Consider the following 16,342-nt stretch of genomic DNA (forward strand, 5'->3'; position numbering starts at 1 on the left):
TTGTCTCTCTGTGTGGATCTGGAGAAGAATTTACATTCACACGTTATACCAGATGGTTTCAATACAATGAGGTATGCACCCTGAGAAATGCCTCTGTTTAACAGGAATTCCTTGAAGACTATCACTTAGATGAGGAATGTTGTTTTTGTCATGGGATTCAAGAGTTTGAGCATGACTGCCAGAGGAATGGAGCTCGGCCAGGCAGCGCACAGATTTTTCTCCCCTCGGTATTTGGTTGCCATGGCTCTCAGCTCCTACAGGCCCAAAACAGAGGATGAGAAACATGCTCATTTCAGTGTGTGTGTCTGTGTGTCTGTGTGTGTGTATCTGTGCATGTGTGTCTCTGTTTATTTATTGGTCCACTTTCTAAATGGTTCATGAAACATCCTGCATATCCTTGAGGGCTCTGTGTCCTTGCAGCGAAAGTAACATCACTGACAGAGAGACACAACAGTTTCTGTTGTATCTTTTCTAGAAAAGATACAACAGAAAAATCAAAGACCACTTCATGCAATGAGAATAACAAACCTTACATAAAGTTTAAAGTGTAAATGGCAGCAAGTTAGTGCTGCTACAGTCAGATTTTCTGTTTTAATTTGATGATTTTTCTCATTCTCCAGTCCATTCTGGCTGATGGGGGATATTTTGCATTAAAAAAATCTGCTTACACTGTTTAACTGCACAGGCCTCTATCATGACTCCTGCTCTACTATCACAGAGCTTTCTTCTGTTTCTAGTTGCATACCACATGAGCGACCACATGGAAAAACTGATAAAATATCCCAAGAGCTCCCTCTGTTTTAACAGAAATGGAAAAGGCATACAACTTCTCACCACTAGATGGCACCCATCAGAAATGATGCAGTTGTACAGTATTTCAATGGACCATGATTCTCAGTATGATAACAGGAAGTATATCTGTCAGTAAAACAATGTTTGTGTTTGTAGAGAAGCGGGAATTACCCAGATTAAATCACATCAAAAGACACTTGTCACAACTATTTCCAACAACAATACAGTATATGATAAGCATGAAGAAAATATCTTTATGTAAGCGACCTATAAACAGACAAGTGATGGAAAGTACCTTTTTACTTAAGTACTATACTTAAGTGCAGTTTTAGGTACACATGCTTTCCTTGAGTATTTCCATTTTAAGCAACTTTATGCATTTACCTTATCACTTTTCAGAGGAAAATATTGTACTTTTTATTAATATGTAGTGCTCTAGGTTATGAAATACAGTATACTAAGCATGACCTCAACCAGATGCAACCTTAAAATGCTGCTTACATATTGGTGCATTACTGATACTAATAAAATAACATATTCTCACACTCTGACAGGGATCATCCTGCTGCTTAATCAGTGCTTTTTCTTTTCATACTATAGTCTATTCTGGTGGTAATACTTAAGTTCTTACACCTAAAATAACATGTACTTTTCCCATACAGTTTATCTGTCTAAATGTACATACAAAACATGGGTCACTCAGCATCTGAGCACCACAAAGGGTTTTAAATATTGTGTATAACAGTTTGCCAATAAATAGTACCCTGTATGTTGTGGGCCTGATGCTTGCTCGTCACCTCTGTTGCATCATACCATTTCTGCAATCTTACATACTTTATTTCCTGCCACGCCACATTCCTACATGATGTATAATGAGGCAAAAATGTCACAAAGGTTATCAAGAGTATTAGCAGTGTTTTGTTTAAGGCCACGGCCATCATGTACACACTTTTGCCTAATGCTGTTCTTAAAGGAACAGTTAGTTAGTTAGATGAGAGGATTTGACACCAACTTCATGCCTGTGTGGTATAAATGAAGCTGCAGTCAGTTAGCTTAGCTTAGCACAAAGTCTGGAAACAGGGGGAAACAGTTAGCATGGCTTGGTCAAAAGGTAATAAAAATCCATCAACCAGGACCTCTAAAACTCACTAATTGAATGTTAAAAACAATTAGTGAACAAACCTAAATGTATTGACCTGTAAATTTTTCACTGCTCTGTCAGGCTGATAATAATAAATAAATAAAATGTTTAATGTTTATGTTTAGTAAGTGTAATGTTTAGTAAGTGAGCGAGCAAGGATTTAAAGTAAATAATAATAACAGACATATACATAACAACAGACAATGACACACAAACACACGCCCATTCTGGGTCAGTAAGTCATTACAAAATCACAAGTTTAAATTCCTTGAACACCAACACACATCCTGTTACAACTCTACTGGTCACAGGCCTGGAATTCACGGGGAAAATATGATAGGTTAAATTCCCACGCTTTGGGCATCCTCTCCTCGCATTTTTTGGCACTTTATAACTGCGGGCAGCCTTCCAGGTTGTTCCCCTGCTGGGCCACTGATGGTCTGAGGGTTTCTGAAAGAGGTGAAGCCTGCAGGACTTCCAGTCAGGACCACTCACTCTCGCTTTAGACTATTGTTATAGGCAGGAAATTGCAAGGGGCCCTGCATTGTCTTGGTGTGAAGTTCAGAGCAGAAAGTGTTGCTTCTTTAAACCACTGACCAACCACTATTTGGCTTTATTAATGGGAAGATGCTATTTTGAAGTATTTTGAATATTTTCCTATATCATCAATATTTCCAATTATATGATAGGTAGCTATTGGGTGATTTGTATGCTCAACTGTTGTTTTGGATGATGCCAACCCACTCTGTTTTTCCATTGACATTTGTAAATGCAGTATGTTCATGATTGGGAGACATCAGCACAGGGAGTTAACAATTGGAAAAGCTCACTGACCTTAATGTGTATTGATTGTTGGAGCTGCTGCTGAGGCTGTCTGATTGATGTTTTCTTATATCTACTGTGCATTCAGAAAGGAAATACTGCACCTTGTAACCCCTTCATAGTTACTCTGCAGTAAATTATACACACAGAACACATTACAACTGATAAGGTCTACATAGCAGGTATTTTTACTTTTGATTCTTCAAGTGTATTTGTCTATACTAACATAAAATTACATAGGACTTTTGCTTATCATGGAGTACATTGTGATATTGCTTTTAGGATAAAGGATCTTCTTTCACCATTACTGATTGGGAATTTAACAAACAAGCGATCAAACTACAGTGTGAGACAAGATAACATGATCTGATCTATGTGATTACAATATTTTTAAGGCATTCCTGCTTTATATCTGAGAAGGTTTCCCTAACATTTTTCAGACTGTAACCTCTGTTTCCTTTGCAATGTTTTGATTTGGTGAGATGAGATGGTGCCGTTCCAACATTCCTGTGTTACATAAGAGAGGTCTGAGGTCAATAAAGTCGGAGATCGTATTTGTGTTTCTGATCTCACTGAAGGAGATCAGAACATACTGTTAGCTGGAGGTGAAGACAGTGCCAACACACACACACACACACACACACACACACACACATACCACCACCACCAACACAGCTGTGTGTTGCATACTTTCCCTGTTCTGCCAAGAAACGCTTACTCTTTTCTCTCTGCTGACATGAAGTTTCCACTTTTAGTAAAATGTCAAGGTCACTTTTCCTTCCTGGTTTGGTTTGAGTGATGCTCAACCTGTAACCTGACACCAGGGCTTAAGTCAAAAACAATGATCCCTTTGCTCTGCTTCACGTTGAATCAATGCCCTTTCTTCTCCACTACACAGCTAAGACCCGACATACTGAGCAACCGCAACACAATGAGATTAATCTGACGAGACAGTGGCTCTCCAGTATCCAGCTATTTGTCTGAACATCTCCCTAATTTGAAGTGCTTTACAGCAATTGATTAAAACTCATGAAGTCACTGTCTGTGGTTGCCCCTTGTCTCTGTCTTTCTCCTGCTGTTGAGAGTAATATGGTCTGAAGACAAATATCTAAATGTCTGGTCAGGGAGAAAAAAAACTCCTCTAACTCTCACTGTTCCTCTGTGTGTCCCCTGAGGAGGCCAGATAATGATACGCTGGGAGGGCAGATTGCAGGGTTGCCATCGGTCTGGAACTGTAAACACAGCGGAGAAGGCTCATTAGGACATTCCAGAAAAGTCCTCAACTGGGGATTCTTGGAAGAGCTTCTCGGGTGTTTGCATTCTTTCTTTGGGACAGCAGCGCTAACAGCGTCTCCTGTGATCACAGCCCTGTCCTGAGTGAGAATTATATGAGGGGAAACAAGGGCTAGCAGATGTTGAGCATTCCTCTGCACACTGTGAACTGGACAGAGGTGACACAGGTACAGACAATATTTTCAGACAGTAGGTGATACTTTGAGCTGTGCCGTTTCTCCACCCTTTTCATATTGAAATATGATTTGATCATATCATTTTGTAAAGTTAATAGTAGTTTAAAGCAACATTGTGTAACTTTTAATGAGCAACTGTGGCCTCTGAAGTGGTAATTATGTACAGAATGCTGGTGCTTTACTTCTGTTGGGTTCAGAGTTGGAACAATTAAGGGTACTGGAGGCTGTATACCCCTAGAAGCGAAGAGAAGTGCTGCTGTTGTAACAAGCACCTCAAACTCTGTCATAATTCTTGATGTTTTCAAAGTGGGTGGCACGGTGGTGCAGTGGTTAGCACTGTCGCCTTACAGCAAGAAGGTTCTGAGTTTGAACCTGGTTCTCATTGGGTCTTTCTGTATGGAGTTTGCATATTCTCCCTGCACCTGCATGTGTTCTCTCTGGGTATTCTGGCTTCTTCCTCCCACAGTCCAAGGACATGTAGGTTAGGTTATTTGGTGACCCTAAATTGTCCATAGGTGTAATTGTTTGTTTGCTTATGTTGGCCCTGTGATAAACTGGTGATCTGTCCAGGGTATAGCCCGGCACTCGCCCAATGTCAGCTGGGATTGGCTTTGGCTCCCCTGCAACCCCTAAGGACGAGCAATACAGATAATGGATGGATGGATATTTTCAAAGTTTCCTAGCTGGATATTGGATGAATGCTGGTTTTTGATGACTTCCAAGTCTTTTTGACTGATCAGCATTACTCTTGAACTTGCTAGGCCTGATTCCAGCAGTTTAAGCCACTGACTACACATCTTGTGTGAGATTGTACCTGATCAACCCAAGTTACATAGTGCAACAACAGGCATTTGGGGTGAGAATTGGGAATGACAGAGGCACCATTCTCCCTATTACAAGTCAGTTCACCATCAAAATGATTTTGAGGCTGTTAAAATAAAAATAAAATAGTTGTATAGTGTTTTTGCTGTTGCAACAGTGGCAAAGAGTCATGAAGTCAGTGACTCTGTAATATTAGCTGATGGAGCTGGTGGAGACCAAAACAGAGCTAAAATTGGATGTACATTCATCAGGTATGAAACATGTCTCCAAATGAATGATAATATTGCTCTGTAACTGATGGATATATAAATAAGCAACAGTGTGCATACACGTGTTTGCTATGTCAGCTTTATAAGGTGATATCTCACAGCTTGTTCCACTGTCTCCAAGTGGCCTCGTGAATTAGGCAGGAAAAGAAATGAAATCAAAACATAATTAAAGTCAGAATTTATGTGACTGTCAAGCATGTTAAACTCTCTGTAATTACTTGACTTTTGATTTCACATGTCTGCATCAGGGTGACCCAAACTGCAAACAAAGGCTCTTCTTGTTGAGCTGAAATAAGGTCATCGTAGCACAAAATGACCGTAATGTCATATGGTGAATTTGAAAAACTGTGTAATGTTGGGATAATTTCTTCACATTGAATGGATTTGTTCTAAATAAGTTCAAGTAAGTGTGACACACATAATGTGACTGAAGCCAGCCGTGTCATCATGCTGGGTGCACGGGGCATTTCTTAAAGTGATACATCAGATAACTGAATCTTCTTGAGTGTCATTCTGAATGAACGATGTCAGCTGTTACAGTTGTTTGTCATTCTTACAGCTGCGTGATTGCTTGGTTTAGCTTTTGATTTAAACATTAAGGACTGTGGTTTTATTTTGTATTTCTTGAAAGGGTGAAAGATGTTGTGACATTTTCTCCACATCAGAGCAAAGTTTGGGTCAGTTGTGTTCAGATGTGATTTATGTCAATTTTGAAGACATGTTTTTGGTCAGTGCAGATCAGTGATGGACATTATAACCACAAAGATAATATAGAGATAAGTAATCACATTTGGTCAGGATCAAAAACATGTCACTGATTCTGTCTCTTTACCAAGAACATGAGCGAAACAGTGCAGACAGCAACAGCTTTATCTATCTGGGTCAATGCACAATGTGACTTTTCATCAACTGAAAAGTGATTTAAAATGATTTTTAAAAACATTTTTTGTGATTGGCTATTTGAACTAATCTCAGAATAGATATTTTTCCCCTGGCTTCTCTGCCCCTTGCCTTAAAAATAGACTGTCTGTGTAAAATAAGACAATGACCTTCTTTTAGTCGACACAATAGAGTCTTTGTAAGTCAGCAGACACATCCAGGCCTTGAGTTGCAACCATTAACATATCTTACAGCTGAATCATCATCACTTACTGGTAATAACACCAAAGCTGGAAGTCATTCGCAAGATAATGGATTTTTTTTCCAGCTGACACTTTCAGAAATTGTTTGATTTGCACAATAGGCTGACAGCAAGCCAAGCAGGGAAACAAGCTGCCACAGAGGGAGTTAAACATTTGAAAAAAATATTACGGTACATGTTATTGTTCAAGGTGTTGTCTAAGGATGATAACTGCTTCCTCATCCCCAACATAGAGGTTGTGGCAACATGAGACACAATTAAGTCCCAGTGTTTAAATCACAGTGAAAATCTGTTTAAGTGTCATCTATAGCATCTACAACTATGCACAGCTGAATAAGTCTAAATTAAGATAATGGATAAGGGTAGTTGAGATATTTAAAGGATCAGTTAATCTGGATTATGAAAACATTTATTTGATTTATTTTTGGTACAAGTACTTTCAACCACAACAACAACAAAAGACACAGTATCTCTCATTTAACTTTATTTATTTATGAAAAGACACAATGCTGTTGATTTAAAAGAGCAGCTGTTTCAGAGGCTGATATCTCAAAACCTTAGAACAGCAAACTATCCACAGAGTTAGTTGGTGAACTACCCTTTCAAAAATACCCTCATATTACATATAATTTATAGTAATATGAATGTCTATAGTCATATAGTTTATTTATATAGGACATATGATTCCCATATACTTTGCAAAGGGCAACATAAAACAATAAAAGAGAGTAAACTGAGATCAGGTGAAAGATAGATAAGTTATATAAGTGTAATGTAGTAGGGAATGGGGAAAAAAGTATTATTAATCATGTTTTAACGCAAGTATGAGGAGTGTATCCAGTGAGTGTGCCTTTGATGGCTTAGTGTGCAATCTTACAAAATAACAGTGGGGTATTGCACAATGGCTCTGACTAAACATTATAATATTGCACAATATAAGTTTGACACTTTTAGGAGTGCAAATAGTCAAGTAGTTATAAAGTAAAGAGGAATAATATTAAAATACATCAGGGTTAATAAATCATGTTTAACCTGCAGATTGAACGTAAACACCCTTATTAGAAATGTAGTTCAACTTTTGACATGTGACACACTGCATGCACAATTCAATGGAAAAACTAATTTATTTGTGTGAAACTGACTTGAATGCTATTAGACTGGAAGCAACCATTTAAGTTGAATTATTTGTGCTTAAATTCTGCAGCAAAATCTACTTTTTACCCAAAGATTCTACTCAGCATTTTATGTTGCAATAACTAGATTTTCCCATTTTATTTAGTGATCTTTGTCAGTCATTAAGATCAAAGTGAAAGTTGATAAAGCTCAGCGTGTCTTCTTCATCAGTCTTTAGCACACAACACAAACCATGATGCCGTCATTATTACTGAGATTGATTAAATAATGCAATGAAACTACAATATTTTTAGATAATTTTTATTCAAACCATTTATTTAAACAAATCTTAGACTAAGAGTATACTCTGAGAATACAGTATGCTCTGCTGTTGCTGCTACATCTATAGTGCATGATAATCCTGTAAACTAGTCCATCCTAATGACATTTTCTGCCTAATTTAGAATTGACGGTTCAAATCAAGCTCCAACAAATTTCTATCCCCTCATGACATCCCAATCCCCTCCAGGCCTCTATGTCCATCACCTACCTGCTCACCCTCTCTTCTCACCCCTCACTGACCCCTCACACACCCACCCACCACGCCCCCCACCTCCCATCCCAGCCCACATTCCCCTCATTGCTTCTGGACCATGGAAAGCCCCTGGTAGGTTTTCAGAGCTGCTGAGCTCGTACACAGACACAGGGCCCTCTCTCTCTCTCTCTCTCTCTTTCTCTGTCTCTCTCTTTCCATGGTGCCGTCGGCCAAAGCCGGCCATCAGATCACATGCTATGTGCAGCCTCAGCAGCAGAGGAGCACAGCTATTTGCTGGGGGCACACATGCTGGGGCCCAAATGAATGACTGGCATTCTGGTGACCTCCCAGGATGGCAGCGGACCACCGGCCTGGAGGGCTGTTTTAGGACAGGGTGTCATGGCTTGTTGCTGTGTCATTCGTCTGGGGTAGGCATGTTGTCTCCAGGGCAGAAGACTGCAAAATGTTTTCCCACCTCTAAAAGGCAGATTGGGCTGGTATCTATAAAGGCCCTTTGTTTAATTCAGTTTCTGAAGATGGTTATGACTGAGACTTTAAGAGGATTTATTGTGTGATTCAAAACCAGTTTTTCTATTCTGAGAGATAAATGTGGGCTATTATCTGAGGCTAGAAAACTGAAATATTAGTCATGCTACAAAATGATCAAGCGTCTGGCTATTAGTAGCCTGTGGCAGGTGGTTCATGTTGTAGGACCTACAACTTTATGACTCGTTTTCTGTCTCGACACTTGACCTGTCTTTCCAAATACCTTCAAGAAACAAACACCTTCAAGTCAAGAGAAGCTGTGCATGTTTTTTTTAGTTAACTCAAAGAGAACAGAAAGAAAAGAAGCATGAGAAATAAGGGGATGGGAAGAAAATGGAAAAGGGAACATCATTACAGTGACACTCAGCTATTTGCCCTCAGTGCTGTATGAGTAATATGTCTGAGAGCAGAGGCCAAATATTCAGGGTGTTTTGAGAGAAAAAAGAAACAGTAGAGTTGCCACGGTGATATCAACATATTAATCTCGTATGTTAAAGGTGCAACATACAGGTGTTTTATTACCCAACAGCACAAAAATCCCCATTAAATCTGGGCCTGTTGCTTAACACTTCAACTATTAGCTCATCAGGTTGGGTGGATTTCTGGCTTACCAGTCTGTATTCTTTGTTTTGGATTAATGCCCATCAAAATATAACATTTCTATTAGCTACTCAATAATAGATAAAGAGAGTGTGCCGCAAGTTTCACTGGAATTTTTAAAGCCTGAATAAACAGAACATAAAGCTGGATTTTCATGCATAGTGCAGTATGTGACATGCAGGCATTTCTATTGTATGCATCCGTGCTAATTAACTTGCACCTCTCTGTTGTATGTGTGACTTGTGATCACCATCGATAATGTTACAGACTGCAGTATGCTGTGCTGGTTGATATTAGGGCAATTAACTAACAGATGTCAAGAAACGTTTCTTGTACTATAAAAGGAACACGTCACTTTTTCTTTTTTTTTTGCTAATAGTCTAGGCTTCCTTTCACTTTTGAATGCTGGTAACAGTGACTTCCACGCAGCAAAGGACAATACACAAGAAGACCTCTCAGATATCATGACTGAGGAGAAAAATGTGGATTTTCCGGTTCTGCAGACAGACAGGGTCGGGTGTGCATGTGGTCTCTGAAAACACACCTGAACATCACAGTTAGGGTCCACTGAAAGCAAGTCAAAAACTCAACTTTAAATCATGACGTCCATTTAAAAAAATAAACATTTATGGGCCAGAGATGCTCTCAGTAGTACATTGTAATATTACAGAGTCAAGTTTAGTAATAGTTTGACATTTGGAAAATGTGCTTATTCTTGATGAGAGTTAGATCAGAGGATTGATATCACTCGCATGTTAGTGTGGTAAATACGAAACTAATGCCAGCAGCCAGTTAGCTTACACTAATGCTAGCAGTTTCATCCTGTCTCCAATCTCTATGCTGCGCTAAGCTAAGTTAACTGGCCATAGCTTCATATTTACTGCAAAGACATGGGAGAGGTGTCCATTTTCTCATCTAACTCTCGGTAAAGAAAGTGATTAAGCATATTTCCCACAGTTTGGAAGTATTCGTTTAAAATTTTAGGCCTCATTCTGGTCACAGAATGGCACTGAATACTTTCATCTCCCTTTAATCATTCACTGAAGACAACACAACAAAACCTGCCCCATATATGATTGCGCTACACATCTGTTTTGTCATCTTTGCACATTTAACAGATTCATCTCTTGTGACTCACGTCTGAAGTCTGTTTGCTATGAACGTCTGGAAATTCCCTTGAATGCAGCTCGACTTGCTGTGACATGCAGAACCTTTTTGTCACTTCAGTTTAAACAAACAACTAACCAATAACCTATTTGTTTTCTTTTGCTTTTACTCTTAAGAGGTGTCAAAGAAGAATTAGGTTAGATCATGCTTGCCTCAACAGTTTTATCTGGAAACCAACCTTAACATCACAAGCCAAACTGTTGCGAAATACGAATACATGGGAAGCCCGTTGTCAGCGTTTCCCTGAGAACAGGATACTGCTTAAGAGCAGCGCACCTTGTCCTCATCTATTGTGTATTGTGTGAATGAGGAAGCCATCCATGGATGTGAGAGCCAAGGAGAGGAATCCATCTCACTACTTCCAACGCTATCAGTTACATTCCTCACCAATCCTGCCATATCAGATGACCTTGTCTGCTATTCTGTCTCATTCTTTCCCACACAGTCCAACACTGTAACATGCATCCTGTCCCATCCAGTCCTTTTAATGCTTGTCTCAAGACGGATATAATCATCAAGTAATCTGCAGATTTTAACATGCCTGAGGGAATGAAAAGAAACCAAGATAGATAGAAAAAGAGACAGAGCGATAGGGAGAGAGTCAAACATTTAATTGTTTGGTCTTCAGTTTCACAATATGTCAAATCCCTCTTCATATAATCACTTATCTAAACTATGATAAATGAAACAGCCTTCAGCACCTATTATGGGCTCTAATATATGAGGCTTTATGTGTCTGTTGTGTGGTTGCCTCCATTGTCTCCACTGAAGCTCCATCTCCACTGGAAGATGGATCTTCAGTGAAAGAAAAGCAGCAGATCTCCTCATCATTGTATATATCTATAAGAATACATAGAGATAATTACAGATATGGATCATACATGTACACATGAAGCCTCAACTGCAGTAAATAATCTTTGGTCAGGATTAAAAGTTCTTTTAAAAATTTGGATGAATTGGACAGGTGAGTCTATTTGTCAGTGAACTATGAACTCAACGCAACTGAACCAAATGCAATTTTTCTTATTTTCTTTGTTGAGATTTTTGGAGGTCTGAAGATTTAAAATTGTCTTTTATGTTTCTAATGTGTTTGCGTAGCAGAAACATGTCCATTGCTGTTAATCGTGGGAGTGTCAGCCCCCTGGTTGGGAATCATGAAAGTATATTTTCCACCTCTGTTCTTTAACACCTTGTTGATTAGTGCCACAGAGTGTGTAACTGGCATGTAACTGGGCCTGTACAGGCAGCTGTTCCTGGCAGCAAGTTTGTCTGCCATCAGTTCAAGTTCACATTTGTCCCTGTACGTCCACAGAGACACACATGAAATATTTGCTGAACTTTGTATGGAATTAATACAACATCTGCACACTGAGCACCACAACCTGTCGTCCAACCACATTACCTGGACAGTATCTGTTTGGTATATCAGGGCTTGTGAGTTATAACTATCAGGGAATGTAAACTAACCAGCCTTTCAGTAACGCTTGTACAGACTCACAGCGCAAATGTGCTGTGGTGTCGCAAATCTGTGATTGAAACCAATTCCAAACAACTGGCTGTTGCTTCCTTTCAAGTGTTGTGTTAACGTTGGTCTCATCAAGTGCTTTGCAGCATTAGTCTATATAAATGACTAAGAATACAACTGAGAAAATGTTTGGTGCTACTGTAGAGTTTAGAAAAAGGAGAGCACATACAGGACAGTAAGCTTTGTCAAAAAAATGATATCAAAAATAAACAGTTTACAATGTATACTGAAACTGTCATGATCAATTAATTGAGGCCATTTTTACAACATGTAAAAGCAGACGTTTTTTGTTGAGTTGTACATCAAGTTACCCTTCACCACATCTGCTCAGTTACTGGAGCTGTGAGATCCATTTTAAAAATGAGGAAACGTTGATCTGTGCAAGTCGAAACCTGTGTGATTAAGTCATTTTCACAGCACAGAGACAAAGCTGGGAGCGTTATGGAAAACTTTCAAATTGGATTTTGACTTTTAAATACTAAACTGAGTGAAACAGTAACTTTGGTTTATGTGCTTATTTTACTTTTACTCAGACCTATTATAAATAAACAAATCTGTCTCCTCTGTTTTCTTCTGTTAGGTGTAAATGCACATAACAATACAAATTATGCAATAATTACAACCTGATGGATATGTTACACAGACAGATGCAAAAAAAAAAAAAAAGAAATCTTAATACACGTACACTTAATCTCATAATAGCTTCTGTATTGTCAATTAGCCCAGTAACTGATGTTGATATAATAGTTTTGACTTGGGCATCACAATGTTTTTGATCCCACCAGGTGTAACATAATAGCTTGTTTTGTTGCTGACATTACCCTCAAGAATCACAGTGTAGCAACCTACCATCTACACAGGACATTACAGTAGATCTGTCCCTGGACACAGTACCTATTAACAATTGTCTTCAGACTCAGAATCAGACTTTATTGCCAAGTAAGTTTGCACATACAAGGAATTTGTCTTGGTGTATTGGTGCTAAAGGACAGTTATAGTAAAAGAAAAGAGCAAAGAGCAAGAATTATATTTACAAGGAACATAAATATACATAATTAAAAAGTAAAGTGTAAAGTGCAAAAATGTTAGAAGGTGGCAGTGATTGTCCGGATGTGCATTAATGTAATGCATATATGTACATTAATGTAACATGTAGTGGGGGGTGGGGGGATTATAGTTTGAAGTAACATTAAAGTAACATTAAAATCACTAGTCTCTTATCCATATACAGTATAACAAATATACTGGATAATGTTATTAAATAGCCTCTCTTTCTAACAGCTGTTGAACTAAACATAATTAATTTATGTTTCAGCCTCATGATCTGTTCTCCTGTTGGTTGCAAAATAATTAATTAAGTCACTTTTAAGATACAAGCTAATATTTCAGTAGCACTGCCCAAGGTGTTGGAGGCCCCTGGGCCAGGGCCTCTTTTCTTATTGGAGCTACAAAGAGATGAAAAATGACTTCAAGGAGAAACTGAAAAACTACAAAAAGACACAAAACCACCAATCAAACAGCGTGTCATTTTTGTCTCAATCTGTCTTATCTTGCTCTTACGTAGGAGGGTATGGGTCTTTTCTGTTTCATAACCTACTGTTTCTTTTTGTTCTGGTTCTTTGTACTGGATCCATTTTGGTGAAGTCAAAATCAATAAAGTTGCATGAAGTGCATTGATCAAAGAGCTTTTTGAAATGGTAGTTTGTACCTTTAAGGGCTCCCCGTCTGTTAACACACACACAGACGTGTTGTCTTCCTTCCTCCCTCCCTTTCACAAAGACATTTTTATACTGACTTTAACACACAGCACAGATGAGTAAATTTAGAGTCAGACTGTTTCCAATTGTGTAACTGGTAGTTTGAGTACTCTCACTGTTGCCTCATTTGTGCTCATGTTTCCACCAAAACCTCAAAAGCAATATAGTTTTACTCTGTATAGCAACAACACAATTGTGTTTTATTTTACAGGGTGTCCTCAAATATTCCTCAGTGCCACTCTTCTGAGTGCAAACAAGGAATAACTCATGAAATTTAAGGTTTGTCTGCTTTGGGGTTTCAGCACCTTCAGACAGACAGTGAGGAATTTTTGTGGCACACCATTTTAGATGTTCATCTCCTGTAATGACTCTTTGAAAGCATCCATAATTTTCAAAGGGTCGGCCTTGCATTCCTCTGGAAGTTCACAGGAAGTGTGCTACAATGGACGACAAAATGGCCAGAGGCGTTGTCCACCAACAGGCACACACACACACACAGAGGGAGCAGAGGAAGTAGTGAGGTGGTGTTAAATGACATGACCAGACTTTTAAAAAGGTGGAGGCTCTGCTGCTTCGCTGTGTGGATCTGAAGGGGAAACGCAAACATGTTCCACTTTGCTGACCAGTGTGAGTGCCGCCCACAGAGACGCAGTGTCTGCATGTTTTTTTTTTTTAAAAAGAGCCACTTTAAGAATACACAGCATCTGAAACATGAGGGGAATGTGTATGTATGCATGTGTGTGTTTAATTAAGGAGTGTGAAAGAGCCAGAGAGATATTTGTGGACACATACCATCAATACCAACTGATTGGGCCTATAGATTTCTAGGTCTAATGAGATAACCAGCCGCAGGCCAATGGTCGCATACTGTAAGACAATCAATGACTGTGGCCTGTCGTGCTTTGATTGCATCCATTTCTTTATTGATTCTGTTGGAGTTTGTTTTCTTTTTTCTACATTTGTGGATTATTCAGGAGCAGGATAACATCTATAACCCTCCCTCTCTCTTCCTTTCTTTCTCTCCCTCCACTGCCCAGAGATATCATTAGAGTGTTATGCCTAAAATCTCTGCTATTTAAAGGCCTACAGTAGAATCCAGAGTCCCTGTCTAAAGTCCTTGATATAGCAGCAGTTATGTCCAAGCAGGTAATAAATAGCTCTGTCTTGTTTTTTGGCTCGGACAGAAATAAAGCGTGTCATAAAGACTCGCTTCCTCCCTCAAGGCGGGAAGTTTATCTCTTCAAGGAAGCAAAAATGGATGTTGTGTTGCGGTTTGGCCTATCATTTGGAGAAGATAAATTGTGCAAATGACCTAATTTGTGACTGGAAGAAGGGTTAATTATCCTTCTGACTGAGTCTCCATCCATCCGTCTTGTGATTCTGTGTGTAACCTCGTCTCAGCCGGAGGACAAGCCCTGCATGTTTGAGATTTGAACCTGTAAATCAGCAGGAGGGAGTGCCCATGTGTGGCATTCTCCAGGGCAGGCGCTGTTCTGCACCATGTAGTGTGATGTTGGGTACAAAGAGCCACTGTGTTTGTAGTAATGGGGCATGCACAGACCTCAGATTCCAGGGGACAGCTGCCACACACACCACAGTGACACACACACACACACACACACACACAGAATTAAGGCATGCACAGTCTTCACACACTTGTACAGACAGTTTTTACCTACCCATACTGACCTGCAGTGAATGCCTGCAGTGATTTGCATATACCACTAAAATTACGAGTATAGAGGCGTATGTCTATCACACATAAGAAGCATACATACATATACATACAAATACTTACATAAGCATGTATTTGCATATATTTAGAAAGACATAAAATGTATTCAACAGTAGGAAGTACATTTTAAGGTACTTGAGTATTTTCATTTTACTCTATGCTTCTACTCTATTACATATTGGAGGGAAATATTGTACTTATTACTCCAATACATTTGTTTAAGAGTTATAGTTACTTATTAGATCAATATTTTAAATGCAAAACATGTGATCTGTTTGTAAAACATGATGCACTGGTATAGATTTAGAACTCAGCAGTATAAAGCAATTAAATTAAGCCCCAACTCAACCAACTGTTGCATTAAAGTACTGCTTGTGTCAGTATATCAGTAATAAAGATATACTGACACAGATATTCTTTCCTGTGGTGCAGAGTAACTCAGTCATTCACTAATGTACTGTAATCAAGCATAATTTTGAGATAACTGTGCTTTTAAGAGAGCATTTACCTTTTATACAACTTTGCACCTCAACTTCAAACTTCCTTTTTTTTATAATGTACACATTTTTTATAATGTGGTGTTGCTACTGTAACTCGAGTAAGTGATCGGAGTACTTAATGAATCAGTTAATCAGAGAAACAGAGCACCAGTGCTGCCACTGAAAACCTGTGTAAAGTCTCATAGGAGGGAAAAGAAGACAGATCTCTCGCTCTTTCTCTGAGCATGAATGCATTTATTCCCAAACACATTCACTCCCCGCTTTGTAAAACAAATGCCCTTTCCTATACTTCTTTTTTAACTCCTCATTGGTAATGATAAAGCGCATTGCAACCTCCCTCCTCCTATTCCTCCCCCCGCCTCCCGTGTGGTTTTACGCTTTTGATCCCCGAGGGACCTCGCGTTTTAC

This window comes from Lates calcarifer, linkage group LG4 (genome assembly GCF_001640805.2).
Source record: "Lates calcarifer isolate ASB-BC8 linkage group LG4, TLL_Latcal_v3, whole genome shotgun sequence".
NCBI classification, from domain to species: Eukaryota; Metazoa; Chordata; class Actinopteri; family Centropomidae; genus Lates; species Lates calcarifer.